This window comes from Oncorhynchus nerka, linkage group LG3 (assembly GCF_034236695.1).
Source record: "Oncorhynchus nerka isolate Pitt River linkage group LG3, Oner_Uvic_2.0, whole genome shotgun sequence".
Lineage (NCBI taxonomy): Eukaryota > Metazoa > Chordata > Actinopteri > Salmoniformes > Salmonidae > Oncorhynchus > Oncorhynchus nerka.
In genome coordinates this window covers 73,630,987-73,652,584 of record NC_088398.1, presented here as the reverse complement: position 1 = coordinate 73,652,584, position 21,598 = coordinate 73,630,987, and the positions used below count along the sequence as shown (strand labels likewise).

Here is a 21,598-nt window from a genome sequence, read left to right as displayed (position 1 = left end):
TTGATCATTTAAATAAGGTGTGTTACAGCAGGAGTGGAGTCTCTAACCTCTGACACAGTACTGCTGTTATTTTTGTTGGACTAACAAGTCAATTCAGCATCTCAGAAATGTTTGGGTGGTCTGCACTGTTTAGTCAGGGAATGTTTTCAGGGAATGTTTCAGGGAATGTTTTCAGTGAATATTTTCAGAGAATGTTTCAGTGAATGTTTCAGTGCATGTTTCAGGGAATGTTTTCAGATAATGTTTCAGTGAATGTTTCAGGGAATGTTTTCAGTAAATGTTTTCAGAGAATGTTTCAGTGAATGTTTCAGATAATGTTTCAGGGAATGTTTTCAGATAATGTTTCAGTGAATGTTTCAGGGAATGTTTTCAGTAAATGTTTTCAGAGAATGTTTCAGTGAATGTTTCAGGGAATGTTTTCAGTGAATGTTTCAGTGAATGTTTCAGGGAATGTTTTCAGAGAATGTTTCAGTGAATGTTTCAGATAATGTTTCAGATAATGTTTTCAGAGAATGTTTCAGGGAATGTTTTCAGAGAATGTTTCAGGGAATGTTTTCAGAGAATGTTTTCAGGGAATGTTGTCAGAGAATGTTTCAGGGAATGTGTTCAGGGAATGTTTTCAGGGAATGTTGTCAGGGAATGTTTTCAGAGAATGTTTCAGTAAATGTTTCAGCCACAATTCCAGTTCTTATTTACCATTTTTATGTCCATGTAGTGTAATGTAGTCCCTATATGAGAATTACATGTAATCTGTAATGTGATTATGTTGTTTGTGTTAATGCTGCCATGGTGATAGGACTACTAGTAGCAGAACGTAGGTATCCCTCCTCTAGGTATATACTGCTCTGTGTGTCTGTTCTCTAACTGTCTGTGTTGTCCCTAGTTCCCTAGCAGTAAACTCTGAGATAGTTCTCTAGCAGTCAACTCTTAGATACTTCTCTAGCAGTCATCTCTGAGATAGTTCTCTAGCAGTCAACTCCGAGATAGTTCTCTAGTAGTCAACTCTTAGATAGTTCTCTAGCAGTCAACTCTTAGATAGTTCTCTAGCAGTCAACTCTTAGATAGTTCTCTAGCAGTCAACTCTGAGATAGTTATCTAGCAGTCAACTCTGAGATAGTTCTCTAGCAGTTAACTCTTAGATAGTTCTCTAGTAGTCAACTCTTAGATAGTTCTCTAGCAGTCAACTCTTAGATAGTTCTCTAGCAGTCAACTCTTAGATAGGTTTCTAGCAGTCAACTCTGAGATACTTCTCTAGCAGTCAACTCTGAGATAGTTCTCTAGCAGTCAACTCTGAGATAGTTCTCCAGCAGTTAACTCTGAGATAGTTCTCCAGCAGTCAACTCTGAGATGGTTCTCCAGCAGTCAACTCTGAGATGGTTCTCCAGCAGTCAACTCTGAGATAGTTCTCCAGCAGTCAACTCTGAGATAGTTCTCCAGCAGTCAACTCTGAGATAGTTCTCCAGCAATCAACTCTGAGATAGTTCTCCAGCAGTCATCTCTGAGATAGTTCTCCAGCAGTCATCTCTGAGATAGTTCTCTTGCAGTCAACTCTGAGATAGTTCTCCAGCAGTCAACTCTGAGATAGTTCTCCAGCAGTCAGCTCTGAGATAGTTCTCCAGCAGTCAACTCTGAGATAGTTCTCTAGCAGTCAACTCTGAGATAGTTCTCTAGCAGTCAACTCTGAGATAGTTCTCCAGTAGTCAACTCTGAGTTGGACCTCTAGCAGTCAACTCTGAGATAGTTCTCTAGCAGTTAACTCTGAGATGGACCTCTAGCAGTCATCTCTGAGATAGTTCTCTAGCAGTCAACTCTGAGATAGTTCTCGAGCAGTCAACTCTGAGATAGTTCTCTAGCAGTCAACTCTGAGATAGTTCTCCAGCAGTCAACTCTGAGATAGTTCTCCAGCAGTCAACTCTGAGATAGTTCTCCAGCAGTCAACTCTGAGATAGTTCTCCAGCAGTCAACTCTGAGATGGTTCTCCAGCAGTCAACTCTGAGATGGTTCTCCAGCAGTCAACTCTGAGATGGTTCTCCAGCAGTCAACTCTGAGATAGTTCTCCAGCAGTCAACTCTGAGATAGTTCTCCAGCAGTCAACTCTGAGATAGTTCTCCAGCAGTCATCTCTGAGAGAGTTCTCTAGCAGTCAACTCTGAGATAGTTCTCCAGCAGTCAACTCTGAGATAGTTCTCTAGCAGTCAGCTCTGAGATAGTTCTCTAGCAGTCAGCTCTGAGATAGTTCTCTAGCAGTCAACTCTGAGATAGTTCTCTAGCAGTCAACTCTGAGATAGTTCTCCAGCAGTCAACTCTGAGATAGTTCTCCAGCAGTCAACTCTGAGATAGTTCTCTAGCAGTCAACTCTGAGATAGTTCTCCAGCAGTCAACTCTGAGATGGACATCTAGCAGTCATCTCTGAGATAGTTCTCTAGCAGTCAGCTCCGAGATAGTTCTCCAGCAGTCAACTCTTAGATAGTTCTCTAGCAGTCAACTCTGAGATAGTTCTCTAGCAGTCAACTCTGAGATATATCTTAGCAGTTAACTCTGAGATGGACCTCTAGCAGTCAACTCTGAGATGGTTCTCCAGCAGTCAACTCTGAGATAGTTCTCCAGCAGTCAACTCTGAGATAGTTCTCCAGCAGTAAACTCTGAGATAGTTCTCCAGCAGTCATCTCTGAGAGAGTTCTCTAGCAGTCAACTCTGAGATAGTTCTCCAGCAGTCAACTCTGAGATAGTTCTCTAGCAGTCAGCTCTGAGATAGTTCTCCAGCAGTCAACTCTGAGATAGTTCTCTAGCAGTCAGCTCTGAGATAGTTCTCTAGCAGTCAACTCTGAGATAGTTCTCTAGCAGTCAACTCTGAGATAGTTCTCCAGCAGTCAACTCTGAGATAGTTCTCCAGCAGTCAACTCTGAGATAGTTCTCTAGCAGTCAACTCTGAGATAGTTCTCCAGCAGTCAACTCTGAGATGGACATCTAGCAGTCATCTCTGAGATAGTTCTCTAGCAGTCAGCTCCGAGATAGTTCTCCAGCAGTCAACTCTTAGATAGTTCTCTAGCAGTCAACTCTGAGATAGTTCTCTAGCAGTCAACTCTGAGATATATCTTAGCAGTTAACTCTGAGATGGACCTCTAGCAGTCAACTCTGAGATGGTTCTCCAGCAGTCAACTCTGAGATAGTTCTCCAGCAGTCAACTCTGAGATAGTTCTCCAGCAGTCAACTCTGAGATAGTTCTCCAGCAGTCATCTCTGAGAGAGTTCTCTAGCAGTCAACTCTGAGATAGTTCTCCAGCAGTCAACTCTGAGATGGACATCTAGCAGTCATCTCTGAGATAGTTCTCTAGCAGTCAGCTCCGAGATAGTTCTCCTGCAGTCAACTCTTAGATAGTTCTCTAGTAGTCAACTCTGAGATAGTTCTCTAGCAGTCAACTCTGAGATAGTTCTCCAGCAGTCAACTCTGAGATAGTTCTCCAGCAGTCAACTCTGAGATAGTTCTCTAGCAGTCAACTCTGAGATAGTTCTCCAGCAGTCAACTCTGAGATAGTTCTCCAGCAGTCATCTCTGAGAGAGTTCTCTAGCAGTCAACTCTGAGATAGTTCTCCAGCAGTCAACTCTGAGATAGTTCTCTAGCAGTCAGCTCTGAGATAGTTCTCTAGCAGTCAGCTCTGAGATAGTTCTCTAGCAGTCAACTCTGAGATAGTTCTCTAGCAGTCAACTCTGAGATAGTTCTCCAGCAGTCAACTCTGAGATAGTTCTCCAGCAGTCAACTCTGAGATAGTTCTCTAGCAGTCAACTCTGAGATAGTTCTCCAGCAGTCAACTCTGAGATGGACATCTAGCAGTCATCTCTGAGATAGTTCTCTAGCAGTCAGCTCCGAGATAGTTCTCCAGCAGTCAACTCTTAGATAGTTCTCTAGCAGTCAACTCTGAGATAGTTCTCTAGCAGTCAACTCTGAGATATATCTTAGCAGTTAACTCTGAGATGGACCTCTAGCAGTCAACTCTGAGATGGTTCTCCAGCAGTCAACTCTGAGATAGTTCTCCAGCAGTCAACTCTGAGATAGTTCTCCAGCAGTAAACTCTGAGATAGTTCTCCAGCAGTCATCTCTGAGAGAGTTCTCTAGCAGTCAACTCTGAGATAGTTCTCCAGCAGTCAACTCTGAGATAGTTCTCTCCAGCAGTCAGCTCTGAGATAGTTCTCCAGCAGTCAACTCTGAGATAGTTCTCTAGCAGTCAGCTCTGAGATAGTTCTCTAGCAGTCAACTCTGAGATAGTTCTCTAGCAGTCAACTCTGAGATAGTTCTCCAGCAGTCAACTCTGAGATAGTTCTCCAGCAGTCAACTCTGAGATAGTTCTCTAGCAGTCAACTCTGAGATAGTTCTCCAGCAGTCAACTCTGAGATGGACATCTAGCAGTCATCTCTGAGATAGTTCTCTAGCAGTCAGCTCCGAGATAGTTCTCCAGCAGTCAACTCTTAGATAGTTCTCTAGCAGTCAACTCTGAGATAGTTCTCTAGCAGTCAACTCTGAGATATATCTTAGCAGTTAACTCTGAGATGGACCTCTAGCAGTCAACTCTGAGATGGTTCTCCAGCAGTCAACTCTGAGATAGTTCTCCAGCAGTCAACTCTGAGATAGTTCTCCAGCAGTCAACTCTGAGATAGTTCTCCAGCAGTCATCTCTGAGAGAGTTCTCTAGCAGTCAACTCTGAGATAGTTCTCCAGCAGTCAACTCTGAGATGGACATCTAGCAGTCATCTCTGAGATAGTTCTCTAGCAGTCAGCTCCAGTCATCTCTGAGATAGTCAACTCCTGCAGTCAACTCTTAGATAGTTCTCTAGTAGTCAACTCTGAGATAGTTCTCTAGCAGTCAACTCTGAGATAGTTCTCCAGCAGTCAACTCTGAGATAGTTCTCCAGCAGTCAACTCTGAGATAGTTCTCTAGCAGTCAACTCTGAGATAGTTCTCCAGCAGTCAACTCTGAGATGGACATCTAGCAGTCATCTCTGAGATAGTTCTCTAGCAGTCAGCTCCGAGATAGTTCTCCAGCAGTCAACTCTTAGATAGTTCTCTAGCAGTCAACTCTGAGATAGTTCTCTAGCAGTCAACTCTGAGATATATCTTAGCAGTTAACTCTGAGATGGACCTCTAGCAGTCATCTCTGAGATAGTTCTCTAGCAGTCAACTCTGAGATAGTTCTCCAGCAGTCAACTCTGAGATAGTTCTCCAGCAGTCAACTCTGAGATAGTTCTCTAGCAGTCAACTCTGAGATAGTTCTCCAGCAGTCAACTCTGAGATGGACTAGATAGTTCTCCAGTCAACTCTGATCTAGCAGTCATCTCTGAGATAGTTCTCTAGCAGTCAGCTCCGAGATAGTTCTCCAGCAGTCAACTCTTAGATAGTTCTCTAGCAGTCAACTCTGAGATAGTTCTCTAGCAGTCAACTCTGAGATAGTTCTCCAGCAGTCAACTCTGAGATAGTTATTAGCAGTTAACTCTGAGATGGACCTCTAGCAGTCATCTCTGAGATAGTTCTCTAGCAGTCAACTCTGAGATAGTTCTCCAGCAGTCAACTCTGAGATAGTTCTCTAGCAGTCAACTCTGAGATAGTTCTCCAGTAGTCAACTCTGAGTTGGACCTCTAGCAGTCATCTCTGAGATAGTTCTCTAGCAGTCAGCTCCGAGATAGTTCTCCATCAGTCAACTCTTAGATAGTTATCTAGCAGTCAACTCTGAGATAGTTCTCCAGCAGTCAACTCTGAGATAGTTCTCCAGCAGTCAACTCTGAGATAGTTCTCCTGCAGTCAACTCTGAGATAGTTCTCCAGCAGTCAACTCTGAGATAGTTCTCCAGCAGTCATATCTGAGATAGTTCTCTAGCAATCAACTCTGAGATAGTTCTCCAGCAGTCAACTCTGAGATAGTTCTCCAGCAGTCAACTCTGAGATGGTTCTCCAGCAGTCAACTCTGAGATAGTTCTCCAGCAGTCAACTCTGAGATAGTTCTCTAGCAGTCAACTCTGCGATGGTTCTCTAGCAGTCAACTCTGAGGTAGTTCTCCAGCAGTCAACTCTGAGATGGTTCTCCAGCAGTCAACTCTGAGATAGTTCTCCAGCAGTCAACTCTGAGATAGTTATCTTGCAGTCAACTCTGAGATATTTCTCCAGCAGTCAACTCTGAGATAGTTCTCTAGCAGTCAACTCTGAGATAGTTCTCCAGCAATAATCTCTGAGATAGTTCTCTAGCAGTCAACTCTGAGATAGTTCTCCAGCACTCATCTCTGAGATAGTTCTCCAGCAGTCAACTCTGAGATTGTTCTCCAGCAGTCAACTCTGAGATAGTTCTCCAGCAGTCAACTCTGAGATAGTTCTCTAGCAGTCAACTCTGAGATAGTTCTCCAGCACTCATCTCTGAGATAGTTCTCTAGCAGTCAACTCTGAGATAGTTCTCCAGCACTCATCTCTGAGATAGTTCTCCAGCAGTCAACTCTGAGATTGTTCTCCAGCAGTCAACTCTGAGATAGTTCTCCAGCAGTCAACTCTGAGATAGTTCCCCAGCAGTCAACTCTGAGATGGTTCTCCAGCAGTCAACTCTGAGATAGTTCTCTATCAGTCAACTCTGAGATGGTTCTCCAGCAGTCAACTCTGAGATAGTTCTCCAGCAGTCAACTCTGAGATGGTTCTCCAGCAGTCAACTCTGAGATAGTTCTCCAGCAGTCAACTCTGAGATAGTTCTCTAGCAGTCAACTCTGCGATGGTTCTCTAGCAGTCAACTCTGAGGTAGTTCTCCAGCAGTCAACTCTGAGATGGTTCTCCAGCAGTCAACTCTGAGATAGTTCTCCAGCAGTCAACTCTGAGATAGTTATCTTGCAGTCAACTCTGAGATATTTCTCCAGCAGTCAACTCTGAGATAGTTCTCTAGCAGTCAACTCTGAGATAGTTCTCCAGCTCTCATCTATGAGATAGTTCTCTAGCAGTCAACTCTGAGATAGTTCTCCAGCACTCATCTCTGAGATTGTTCTCCAGCAGTCAACTCTGAGATAGTTCTCCAGCAGTCTACTCTGAGATAGTTCTCCAGCAGTCAACTCTGAGATAGTTCTCTTGCAGTCAACTCTGAGATAGTTCTCCAGCAGTCAACTCTGAGATAGTTCTCTAGCAGTCAACTCTGAGATAGTTCTCCAGCACTCATCTCTGAGATAGTTCTCTAGCAGTCAACTCTGAGATAGTTCTCCAGCACTCATCTCTGAGATAGTTCTCCAGCAGTCAACTCTGAGATTGTTCTCCAGCAGTCAACTCTGAGATAGTTCTCCAGCAGTCAACTCTGAGATAGTTCCCCAGCAGTCAACTCTGAGATGGTTCTCCAGCAGTCAACTCTGAAATAGTTCTCTAGCAGTCAACTCCGAGATGGTTCTCCAGCAGTCAACTCTGAGATAGTTCTCCAGCAGTCAACTCTGAGATCCTGCCTACAGTATGTGTGCTTTGTGATTTGTTGTTTTATTGTTATTATTTGTCCCTTTAGCTTTATCATATTCAATGTATTCTCTTTTGTGCTACTGTTGTGTTGCCTACATAACTGATGTGTGTGTGTGTGTGTGTGTGTGTGTGTGTGTGTGTGTGTGTGTGTGTGTGTGTGTGTGTGTGTGTGTGTGTGTGTGTGTGTCTGTGTGTGTGTGTGTGTGTGTGTGTGTGTGTGTGTGTGTGTGTGTGTGTGTGTGTCTGTACAGGGGCTGTGTCTCAGGTGCTGGACAGCCTGGAAGAGATCCATGCGTTGACAGACTGCAGTGAGAAAGATATAGACTTCCTACACAGTGTCTTTCAAGATGAGCATCTACACACACTACTAGATGTGAGTAGATACACACACACACACACACACACACACACACACACACACACACACACACACACACACACACACACACACACACACACACACACACACACACACATACATACACATACATACAGTATACAGATGCTACTTGAGAGGACTGCAAACACCTACACAACACACACACATACAGTATACGCATTCTACATGAGAGGACGGCAGGGCAGCCTAGTGGTTAGAGTGTTGGATTCGTAACGGAAAGTTTGCAAGTTCAAATCCCCGAGCTGACAAGGTACATCTATCATTCTTCCCCTGAACAGGCAGTTAACCCACTGTTCCTAGGCCGTTGAAAATACTCACACACATACTAAGACAAGAAATACTAGTCAGGTCACAAAAATCGAAGTCAGAAAGAAAGTTTCCCTTATGAAAGTGAAAAAATAAATAAATAGTGTTGTTTCTATCATTAGACGTGACTATCTGTCATGAGATGCCTCTCTATCTGTCATTAGATGCCTCTCTATCTGTCATGAGATGCCTCTCTATCTGTCATGAGATGCCTCTATCTGTCATGAGATGCCACTCTATCTGTCATTAGATGCCTCTCTATCTGTCATTAGATGCCTCTCTATCTTTCATTAGATGCCTCTCTATCTGTCATTAGATGCCTCTCTATCTGTCATGAGATGCCTCTCTATCTGTCATTAGATGCCTCTATCTGTCATTAGATGCCACTCTATCTGTCATGAGATGCCACTCTATCTGTCATTAGATGCCTCTCTATCTGTCATTAGATGCCTCTCTATCTTTCATTAGATGCCTCTCTATCTGTCATTAGATGCCTCTATCTGTCATGAGATGCCTCTCTATCTGTCATTAGATGCCTCTCTATCTGTCATTAGATGCCTCTATCTGTCATTAGATGCCTCTATCTGTCATGAGATGCCTCTCTATCTGTCATTAGATGCCTCTCTATCTGTCATTAGATGCCTCTCTATCTGTCATTAGATGCCTCTATCTGTCATTAGATGCCACTCTATCTGTCATGAGATGCCTCTCTATCTGTCATTAGATGCCTCTATCTGTCATTAGATGCCTCTATCTGTCATGAGATGCTTCTCTATCTGTCATTAGATGCTATCTGTCATTAAACGTGACTCTATCTGTCATTAGATTTCTGTCTGTCTCTGTCTGCCTCTGTCTCTGTCTGCCTCTAGCTCTGTGTCCCCCTGTTTCTGTCTGTCTCTGTGTGCCCCTGTTTCTATCTGCCTCTGGCTCTGTGTGCTCTTGCCTCTGTCTGCCTCTGTCTCTGTTTGCCTCTATCTGCCTCTGTCTGCCTTTGTCTCTGTCTGCCTTTGTCTCTGTCTGCTCATGTCTCTGTATGCCTCTGGCTCTCACACACTTACGGCTCGATTCCAATACGCTAACTCCCGTCTGTCTGTAGGTCCTAGCTGACTACATTAACAGCTCCATTCCAATACGCTAACTCCCGTCTGTCTGTAGGTCCTAGCTGACTACATTAACGGCTCAATTCCATTACGGTATTGGTGGGAGAAAGATTTTGCAAACATCATTGAGTTGAAGTTGATTTATACCCATATTGCCATGTTGTTCTTACAGAAAGAGAGGTGGTGAAAACAGTAGTACAGTCTCTCCTCCTCTAACAATCATACAGTCTCTCCTCCTCTAACAATCATACAGTCTCTCCTCCTCTAACAATCATACAGTCTCTCTTCCTCTAACAATCATACAGTCTCTCCTCCTCTAACAATCATACAGTCTCTCCTCCTCTAACAATCATACAGTCTCTCCTCCTCTAACAATCATACAGTCTCTCTCCTCTAACAATCATACAGTCTCTCCTCCTCTAACAATCATACAGTCTCTCCTCCTCTAACAATCATACAGTCTCTCTTCCTCTAACAATCATACAGTCTCTCCTCCTCTAACAATCATACAGTCTCTCTTCCTCTAACAATCATACAGTCTCTCTTCCTCTAACAATCATACAGTCTCTCCTCCTCTAACAATCATACAGTCTCTCCTCCTCTAACAATCATACAGTCTCCTCTAACAATCATACAGTCTCTCCTCCTCTAACAATCATACAGTCTCTCCTCCTCTAACAATCATACAGTCTCTCTTCCTCTAACAATCATACAGTCTCTCCTCCTCTAACAATCATACAGTCTCTCCTCTAACAATCATACAGTCTCTCCTCCTCTAACAATCATACAGTCTCTCCTCTAACAATCATACAGTCTCTCTTCCTCTAACAATCATACAGTCTCTCTTCCTCTAACAATCATACAGTCTCTCCTCTAACAATCATACAGTCTCTCCTCTAACAATCATACAGTCTCTCTTCCTCTAACAATCATACAGTCTCTCCTCTAACAATCATACAGTCTCTCTTCCTCTAACAATCATACAGTCTCTCCTCCTCTAACAATCATACAGTCTCCTCTAACAATCATACAGTCTCTCTTCCTCTAACAATCATACAGTCTCTCCTCCTCTAACAATCATACAGTCTCCTCTAACAATCATACAGTCTCTCCTCTAACAATCATACAGTCTCTCCTCCTCTAACAATCATACAGTCTCTCTTCCTCTAACAATCATACAGTCTCTCTTCCTCTAACAATCATACAGTCTCTCCTCTAACAATCATACAGTCTCTCCTCTAACAATCATACAGTCTCTCTTCCTCTAACAATCATACAGTCTCTCCTCTAACAATCATACAGTCTCTCTTCCTCTAACAATCATACAGTCTCTCTTCCTCTAACAATCATACAGTCTCCTCTAACAATCATACAGTCTCTCCTCCTCTAACAATCATACAGTCTCTCCTCCTCTAACAATCATACAGTCTCCTCTAACAATCATACAGTCTCTCCTCCTCTAACAATCATACAGTCTCTCCTCTAACAATCATACAGTTTCTCCTCCTCTAACAATCATACAGTCTCTCCTCCTAACAATCATACAGTCTCTCCTCCTCTAACAATCATACAGTCTCTCCTCCTCTAACAATCATACAGTCTCTCCTCCTCTAACAATCATACAGTCTCTCCTCCTCTAACAATCATACAGTCTCTCCTCCTCTAACAATCATACAGTCTCTCCTCCTCTAACAATCATACAGTCTCTCCTCCTCTAACAATCATACAGTCTCTCCTCTAACAATCATACAGTCTCTCCTCCTCTAACAATCATACAGTCTCTCCTCCTCTAACAATCATACAGTCTCTCCTCCTCTAACAATCATACAGTCTCTCCTCCTCTAACAATCATACAGTCTCTCCTCCTCTAACAATCATACAGTCTCTCCTCCTCTAACAATCAAACAGTCTCTCCTCCTCTAACAATCATACAGTCTCTCCTCCTCTAACAATCATACAGTCTCTCCTCCTCTAACAATCATACAGTCTCTCCTCCTCTAACAATCATACAGTCTCTCCTCTAACAATCATACAGTCTCTCCTCCTCTAACAATCATACAGTCTCTCCTCTAACAATCATACAGTCTCTCCTCCTCTAACAATCATACAGTCTCTCCTCCTCTAACAATCATACAGTCTCTCCTCCTCTAACAATCATACAGTCTCTCCTCTAACAATCATACAGTTTCTCCTCTAACAATCATACAGTCTCTCCTCCTCTAACAATCATACAGTCTCTCCTCTAACAATCATACAGTTTCTCCTCTAACAATCATACAGTCTCTCCTCCTCTAACAATCATACAGTCTCTCCTCCTCTAACAATCATACAGTCTCTCCTCTAACAATCATACAGTTTCTCCTCTAACAATCATACAGTTTCTCCTCTAACAATCATACAGTTTCTCCTCTAACAATCATACAGTCTCTCCTCTAACAATCATACAGTTTCTCCTCTAACAATCATACAGTTTCTCCTCTAACAATCATACAGTTTCTCCTCTAACAATCATACAGTCTCTCCTCTAACAATCATACAGTTTCTCCTCTAACAATCATACAGTTTCTCCTCTAACAATCATACAGTTTCTCCTCTAACAATCATACAGTCTCTCCTCCTCTAACAATCATACAGTCTCTCCTCCTCTAACAATCATACAGTCTCTCCTCCTCTAACAATCATACAGTCTCTCCTCCTCTAACAATCATACAGTCTCTCCTCCTCTAACAATCATACAGTCTCTCCTCCTCTAACAATCATACAGTCTCTCCTCCTCTAACAATCATACAGTCTCTCCTCTAACAATCATACAGTCTCTCCTCCTCTAACAATCATACAGTCTCTCTTCCTCTAACAATCATACAGTCTCTCCTCTAACAATCATACAGTTTCTCCTCTAACAATCATACAGTCTCTCCTCCTCTAACAATCATACAGTCTCTCCTCCTCTAACAATCATACAGTCTCTCCTCTAACAATCATACAGTCTCTCCTCTAACAATCATACAGTCTCTCCTCCTCTAACAATCATACATATTCTAATAACATATCGTCTGTTCCCCTGCCTCTCCTCTAACAATCATACATATTCTAATAACATATCGTCTGTTCCCCTGCCTCTCCTCTAACAATCATACATATTCTAATAACATATCGTCTGTTCCCCTGCCTCTCCTCTAACAATCATACATATTCTAATAACATATCGTCTGTTCCCCTGCCTCTCCTCTAACAATCATACATATTCTAATAACATATCGTCTGTTCCCCTGCCTCTCCTCTAACAATCATACATATTCTAATAACATATCGTCTGTTCCCCTGCCTCTCCTCTAACAATCATACATATTCTAATAACAATAACATATCGTCTGTTCCCCAGCCTCTCCTCTAACAATCATACATATTCTAATAACATATCGTCTGTTCCCCAGCCTCTCCTCTAACAATCATACATATTCTAATAACATATCGTCTGTTCCCCAGCCTCTCCTCTAACAATCATACATATTCTAATAACATATCGTCTGTTCCCCTGCCTCTCCTCTAACAATCATACATATTCTAATAACATATCGTCTGTTCCCCTGCCTCTCCTCTAACAATCATACATATTCTAATAACATATCGTCTGTTCCCCTGCCTCTCCTCTAACAATCATACATATTCTAATAACATATCGTCTGTTCCCCTGCCTCTCCTCTAACAATCATACATATTCTAATAACATATCGTCTGTTCCCCAGCCTCTCCTCTAACAATCATACATATTCTAATAACATATCGTCTGTTCCCCTGCCTCTCCTCTAACAATCATACATATTCTAATAACATATCGTCTGTTCCCCAGCCTCTCCTCTAACAATCATACATATTCTAATAACATATCGTCTGTTCCCCAGCCTCTCCTCTAACAATCATACATATTCTAATAACATATCGTCTGTTCCCCTGCCTCTCCTCTAACAATCATACATATTCTAATAACATATCGTCTGTTCCCCTGCCTCTCCTCTAACAATCATACATATTCTAATAACATATCGTCTGTTCCCCTGTCTCTCCTCTAACAATCATACATATTCTAATAACATATCGTCTGTTCCCCTGCCTCTCCTCTAACAATCATACATATTCTAATAACATATCGTCTGTTCCCCTGCCTCTCCTCTAACAATCATACATATTCTAATAACATATCGTCTGTTCCCCTGTCTCTCCTCTAACAATCATACATATTCTAATAACATATCGTCTGTTCCCCTGCCTCTCCTCTAACAATCATACATATTCTAATAACATATCGTCTGTTCCCCTGTCTCTCCTCCTCTAACAATCATACATATTCTAATAACATATCGTCTGTTCCCCTGCCTCTCCTCTAACAATCATACATATTCTAATAACATATCGTCTGTTCCCCTGCCTCTCCTCTCGCTCTCTCCATTTTTTCTCTCTCTGTCTCACTGTCTGTCCCACTCCTTTGACAGTGTTTTCTGTGTTTTGTCTGTCAACCAGAACTCATAGCAGCCAGCCAAACACCAAATCTCTCTGCTCTAGAGGGAACCAGTCGTTCACTGCCATAACACACACACTGCCAGGGATGCCAGGCTGCGCTCCTCATGATTTCATGCCACATTAGTAGAGAAGCTTTCTGGCTGGGAGAAACATGGTGTGTGTGTGTGTGTGTGTGTGTGTGTGTGTGTGTGTGTGTGTGTGTGTGTGTGTGTGTGTGTGTGTGTGTGTGTGTGTGTGTGTGTGTGTGTGTGTGTGTGTGTGTGTGTGTGTGTGTGTGTGTGTGTGTGAGTGTTACTGAAGGCTAGCTGGCTTGGAGGAACTGGATGCTACTAAAGTGTTTAAAGTTCACTTGAGGCCTGTTGACTCTAGAAATTTATCTTAATCCTGTCAGGGTCTTGGGAACACTTGAAACCTTTTATCACAAGACCAACATACAACAGTTAACGTCAGCTTATGGCAGCTGATTTACTGCAACACAGACATAACACAAACCCTTATCTAGGTAAGTTGGCTGGCGAACGATAACTAGCTGACACACAGAACAGTTTGTGTCATGCCTTCATTAAGGCAGTTGTTTTAAGAGGACACATATGACACTGTAATGATGTACATCCAGACCTCTGTTGACCCTGTGGGCTGGTTTATTTGGTTCTTTATGAGTTAGCGTTAAGCCTTGAGCGCTACGGCAACAATATCTTAAATCTAAGGATGGGGAGTCTGGAGGGCGTTGGGAGACGGAATTACCAAATAGTGTTATAAAAGGGTTGATGGAGAATGGAGGAAGGGGGGAGGAGGAAGGAGTCAGTGAGGAGGAAGGAGTCAGTGAGGAGGAAGGTGTTAGGGAGGAGGAAGAGATTAGGGAGGAGGGAGTTAGGGAGGAGGAAGGTGTTAGGGAGGAGGAAGAGGTTAGGGAGGAGGGAGTTAGGGAGGAGGAAGAGGTTAGGGAGGAGGGAGTTTGGGAGGAGGAAGGGGGGTTAAGAAGGGAGTTAGGGAGGAGGGAGTTAGGGAGGAGGAGGGCGTTAGGAAGGGTGAAGGAGGAAGGAGTTGAGGAGGAGGCTATTGCTTTCAGACCCTGCCCCAGGGGCTGAATGGGTGCAAGATGAGAAGTAGAAAGAGACACTCTCCCTTGGAAGGGCTTTCACTAGGAACCTGTTGCTGTAGATGTCCATTCAAAACCCAGACCCAGCTGAAGAGAGAGCGATATAAGAGAGAGCGAGACCACACTCCTGCACTGAAAATTGAGAGAAGAGCGAGCCAAACTCCATCACTGAAAAGAGAGAAAGATAGAGCAACCACAGACTCTTTCAACTGAAAAGAGAGACAAACCTCCACATTACTGCTCTGAAAGCCACAGAAAGAAGGAGAGCGACATAGAGAGAGACCCAGCCTGAAAAGAGAGAGAGAGAACAATGGGTGCTATTGTCAGGCCTTAGTCCCTTTCACTGCCTTTTCTCCAGGCTCCAGACGCCTGCAGTAGGCTATCTGTGAGTACATCTGTAGGGCTGAAGTTACCATCCTCTCCACTCAGACACAGAGAGGCTCAGGGAAACTACAGATCCACTCGGCACGGAATGGACGTACTGTAACAGTAGCCTACTGAAGTCTGGATGCTAAGCTAGTTTAGCGCTTATTGTGTCTATTCTCTTCTGGGTTAGGGTGTGTGGCTACTGCTTGGGATCTGGTTGGTGAGTCGATCTTGTTGCTTGTGTGTGTGTGCGTGTGCGTGTGCGTGTGCGTGTGTGTGTGTGTGTGTGTGTGTGTGTGTGTATCAGTGGTGTGTTAGCGACAGTTAGCCTAGCGGTTGAGAGTGTACCCTGTGTGTTTAAACTTGAAGGTGAAAGTGAGTGTTGGGCCAGTAATCGAAAGGTCGCTGGTTCAAATCCCAGAGATGACAAGGTGAAACACTGATCATGTGCCCTTGAGCAAGGCACTTTACCCCAATTGCTCATGTAAATCGCTCTGGATTAGAGTGTCTGCTAAATGACTAAAATGGGATGGAGTAAGGCTCAGTTTCTCTGTTTGTAAGGAGAAGATGTTTGGTTGTATGTTTTCACTGTGACTTCAGACAAAACTGATGTTACATGACTGTGTATATATATTCACTTCATATGATAATACTACCATTCAGCAGATGCTTTTACCAATGCGACTTACAGTCAGTCATGCATGCATACGTTTGACGTATGAGTGGCCCCAGCGGGAAATGAACCTACAACCCTTTGCTTTGCAAGCGATGTGCACTAGCAACTGAACCACACTGGAAAGCATTTACAATTGTTTTGGTAACACTTTCCTTGACACCTAGTGTAATAACAAAAAATGGCTACTTTGAAGAATCTCAAATATGACATTTATTTTGATTTGTTAAACACTTTTTTTGGTTATTACATGATTCCACATGTGTAATTTCATAGTTTTGATGTCTTCACTATTATTCTACAATTTAGAAAATAGTAAAAAATAAAGAAATACCCTGGAATGAGTAGGTGTGTCCAAACGTTTGATTGGTACTGTATACTCAATAAGTATGTAGTATACAGTATGTTAGTATTGGTATTCGAACACAGCTCTGGTCCTCCTACAGTAAATGAACAGTCTGTTTTATAAGAAACGTTTAATAACGGAGCACTTCACAGACGGCAAGCATCAGCATCATGGTGAAAGAATGAGCTGGGACACAGATGTGGAACATAGTTGATCAAAAAGCAACATATCCTCTTCGCTGCTGTGTGTGTGTGTGTGTGTGTGTGTGTGTGTGTGTGTGTGTGTGTGTGTGTGTGTGTGTGTGTGTGTGTGTGTGTGTGTGTGTGTGTGTGTGTGTGTGTGTGTGTGGCTCTAAGGTAAGGAACAGTAGGAGCAGACAGAGAGACAGAGCATCTGAACTCTGAACTTTCTCTACTGCTCAGCCTCCCCTGTACACTCCCCACTACCACACACACAACACACAGACATCTGTCTAAACATGGTTGATTCTATCTCCCACTGCCAATGCAGGCACCACAGACATCTCAAACATTCATAAATACTCTCCTTGTTTTCCCATAAAATAACCCCTTTAAAGGAGCTTAACAATGACACAGCAGACTAGTATCTGACCAGTATCTGAATATCACTGTTTGTTAGTATTTACGTTACAAGTAACACACATATTTGCTCATTACAAATAAGTTGACAGGAGGAGAGCCACAGGATGTGCATGACTCTATAAACGGTGCCGTTCCAAGCAGATCTGTAGTTAAGACTTCTAAGTGATAGGTGAATGAGGATTCAGGTAGCCTAGTGGGTTAAGTGCGTTGGGCCAGTAACCGAAAAGGTCGCTAGGTTCAAAATCTGTCGACGTGCCCTTGAGCAAGGCACTTAACCGCTATTGCTCCTGTAAGTTGCTCTGGGTAAGAGCATCTGCTAAATGACTCAAATGTCAAATGTAGAAAGACACATGAACTAACTGTTATCAGCTTAATTGTTTTCATGTTTGTTATTGTTGCCTCATCTCGTGGTTGAGACCAGTGGTAATCATCTCGTGATAGTACTGTCTGCCTGCCTTGTCTCTCTGGTCAATGGGAGGACACAAGGCATACATGTAGGTCTAGGGGCTATGGCGAAATACCTATTTTGAAAGAGCAGTGTTGTCTATGTGTGTGTGGGGGGGTTATGCCAGTGTACTTGCTCTCTCATGATGTCAACTGCTCTCCTTTGAAGTCCAGAATTATTACATTATTCAACCCAAATCCCTATGAAAATCATGAATTAGTTCTTGTATCGTAAGAGTCATTTTATTTAATGGCTGATTTTTTAACTGAGCTCTGTTTCTCTCCTCTCGGCATTGTGACCTTCGAATCAGTCATTTCTGCTTGTCCTGGTTAGATTACTCACTTGTATGTACATTTTCTGTACCACAGGAGTTTGGTGGCACCTTAATTGGTGACGATGGGCTCGTGGTGATGGCTAGAATCAGTGGAACGGTATCAAATACATCAAACACATATGTTTGATGCCATTCCATTTGCTCTGTACCAGCCATTATTATGAGCCGTCCTCCCCTCACCAGCCTCCACTGGACACAGCGATTCATGCTCGCAGTGCATGCACACACAAAGACACACACGTAAAAACAAACACAACTGTTCATCCTGTATTGTCAGCTGGTTCGTTGCAAACAGAACCAAAGTGTTGCTCTTGCTTTCAGTCTGCATCATAAATTATAATATATTTTCCCTACATTGAAAATGTCCTTTTTTTAATGTTTAAATGAAAGCAAGCAATTGTCAGCATTGATGAGAGGGAGGGAGAGAGAGAGAGAGAGAGAGAGAGAGAGAGAGACGAGAGAGAACGAACCAACATGTATTATTCAGCCGTTGAACTGATTTTGTTGGTTTATAATATTTTGTGTGTCGTGTTGTTTCAGCTTTACGACAAAATCAACACAAAGTCATCTCCCCAGATCAGAAACCCCCCCAGCAATACTGTACAGAGGGCCAAGGAGGTGAGCGCGTGCACACACACACACACACACTCACGCACACGTACACACACATTGATACAATATTGTGTTATGTGCTTGTCACCATGCTTGTGTATAAGATATTATTGATGATGATTGATGACGTGATCAACTGTGGACCACCGCACGCTGCTTCATAATTCCCTGACCACACACTCCTGCTTAATCAACACGGCTCTAGCCATTAACACATCTCTCTACTATTCATTAGGTTCACAAACAGCACCCTATTTCTCATGTAGTGCACTGTTTGACCACAGCCCTATGTGGCTCTGATCAGAAGAAGTCAAAACTGGTGCCCACTGTGTGGAATAAGGAATCTAACTCTGTTATCTACTTCGGCTTTCTGCTGCTTGTTTAACATTGGGTCAAGCTGGCCTGAGGTCAGTGTTTGAAGGAGTTGAACCTCCTCTCCTCTAACCTCTTTAGTTTTTTCCTCAAAATAACAACAACCTCACAGCTATGTGTCACCAGCTAGGTAACAAACCTGGGTTGTCCACAACACAAAACTCAATACCATGTTGGCTTTCTGAGCTAAAGGCCAGCCGTTAGGCTCTGGGAGCTAACATGAATCTTCAGGTTTCAGGCAAGGTTACTCATCAAGAGAGTATAGTTCATGAACCATCTCCACTACATAAGGACACATGCACGGCTGTCCTACTGGGACATGTCTTATGACAGCCCCAGCCAGCTTTACATTAGGATATAACTGTAACGTGGTGTGATGTGAGAGTACACCCCAGTAAAGCACGGTGGAGGTGAAGTGGTGAAGTGGAGGTGTAGAAAAGGGTGTAATTGTGTCGCTCAGTTGGTTGAGCATGGATCTCGCAAGGCCGAGGATTGTGGGTTCAATTCCCACTGGGGTCATGCAACAATATAAGCACGCATGACTGAAAGTTGCTTTGGACAGAAGTCTCTGTTCAATGTCATGTATTATTATAATATACACTCACCAAAAAAAGATAGGACCCTGTCTTTTCAAAGATAAATTGTAAAAAATCCAAATGACTTCACAGATCTTCATTGTAAAGGGTTTGAACACTGTTTCCAATGCTTGTTCAATGAACCATAAACAATTAATGAACATGCACTTGTGGAACTGTCGTGAAGACACTAACAGCTTACAGACCGTAGTCAATTAAGGTCACAGTTATGAAAATTTACGACACTAAAGAGGCCTTTCTACTGACTCTGAAAAACACCAAAAGAAAGATGCCCAGGATCCCTGCTCATCTGCGTGAACGTGCTTTAGGCATGCTGCAAGGAGGCATGAGGACTGCAGATGTGGCCAGGGCAATAAATTACAATGTCCGTACTGTGAGACGCCTAAGACTGCGCTACAGGGAGACAGGACGGACAGCTGATCGTCCTCACAGTGTCAGACCACGTGTAAAAACACCTGCACAGGATCGGTACAGCCGAACATCACACCTGCAGGACAGGTACAGGATGGCAACAACAACTGCCCGAGTTCCACCTGGAACGCACAATCCCTCCATCAGTGCTCAGATTGTCCGCAATAGGCTGAGAGAGGTTGGACTGAGGGCTTGTAGACCTGTTGTAAGGCAGGTCCTCACCAGACATCACCGGCAACATCGTCAACTATGAGCACAAACCCACCGTTGCTCGACCAGACAGGACCAGGGGTGATGATCGGATTCGCTTTTATCGTTGAAGGAATCAGCGTTACACTGAGGCCTGTACTCTGGCGCGGGATCGATTTGGAGGTGGAGGGTCCGTCATGGTCTGGGGCAGTGTGTCACAGCATCATCAGAGTGAGCTTGCTGTCATTGCAGGCAATTTCAACGCTGTGCGTTACAGGGAAGACATCCTCCTCCCTCATGTGGTACCCTTCCTGCAGGCTGGTGGCCACACCAGATCGTGACTGTTACTTTTGATTTTGACCCGCCATTTGTTTAGGGACACATTATTCAATTTCTGTTAGTCACGTGTCTGTGGAACTTGTTCAGTTTATGTTTCAGTTGTTGAATCTTGTTATGTTCATACAAATATTTACACATGTTCAGTTTGCTGAAAATCAATGCAGTTGACAGTGAGAGGACGTTTCTTTTTTTGCTGAGTTTAGAAGAGTATGACTCTGATCTAGGATCAGATTCTAGGGGACTGGTCCTATAGTAGGACTGGTTCTGTAGTAGGACTGGTCTTATAGTAGGACTGGGTCTGTAGTAGGACTGGTTCTGTAGTAGGACTGGTTCTATAGTAGGACTGATTCTGTAGTATGACTGGTTCTGTAGTAGGACTGGTCTTATAGTAGGACTGGTTCTGTAGTAGGACTGGTTCTATAGTAGGACTGGTTCTATAGTAGGACTGGTTCTGTAGTAGGACTGGTCTTATAGTAGGACTGGTCTTATAGTAGGACTGGTTCTGTAGTAGGACTGGTCTTATAGTAGGACTGGTCTTATAGTAGGACTGGTTCTGTAGTAGGACTGGTTCTATAGTAGGACTGGTTCTATAGGACTGGTTCTATAGTAGGACTGGTCTTATAGTAGGACTGGTCTTATAGTAGGACTGGTTCTGTAGTAGGACTGGTCTTATAGTAGGACTGGTCTTATAGTAGGACTGGTTCTGTAGTAGGACTGGTCAGCCAATTATTATTTTTTAATGAACAAGATGAAGAGGTAGTAAATATAGAAGGTGGCCATTGGATCCGGACAGTTTTGATCTACTAGACTGTTAAACACTGAGGCTGTGTTCCATTCCAAAAAGTTTCCCCCTGAAAGAGAGGTGGACAAGAGCAGAAGGGACAACTGTTTTGTAATGCAATGCAGCCTGAAAATCTTTTCTACAAACATACAGTCTTTTCTACAAACATACAGAATCTGTTGGGTTTTATTTCCCACTGTTAGTGAAGCTAATCCACAGTCTGTTGGATCATTCCTGAGCTACACACTCAGACACACACACACACACACTCTCTCTCACACACACACACACACACACACACACACACACACACACACACACACACACACACACACACACACACACACACACTCACACATGCGCACACGCACACACACACTCACACACACACACACACACTCACGCACACTCACACTCACGCACACTCACACACATTCACACACATACTCACACGCACACACACACACACACACACACGCACGCACACTCACACACACACGCACACGCACACACACACACACCCACACCCATACACCTACACCCACATACACACACGCACACACACTCTCACACACACACTCACACACACACTCACACATACACACACACGCACACACACACACACACACACACACTCACACACACGCACTCACAC

The 21,598-nt window shown here is 43.3% G+C and overlaps 1 pseudogene; it reads left to right on the top strand.

The window, feature by feature from the left end:
* LOC115113406 (peripheral plasma membrane protein CASK-like) overlaps positions 1-21,598 on the top strand; it is a 242,380-nt pseudogene that overhangs the window by 164,373 nt on the left and 56,409 nt on the right.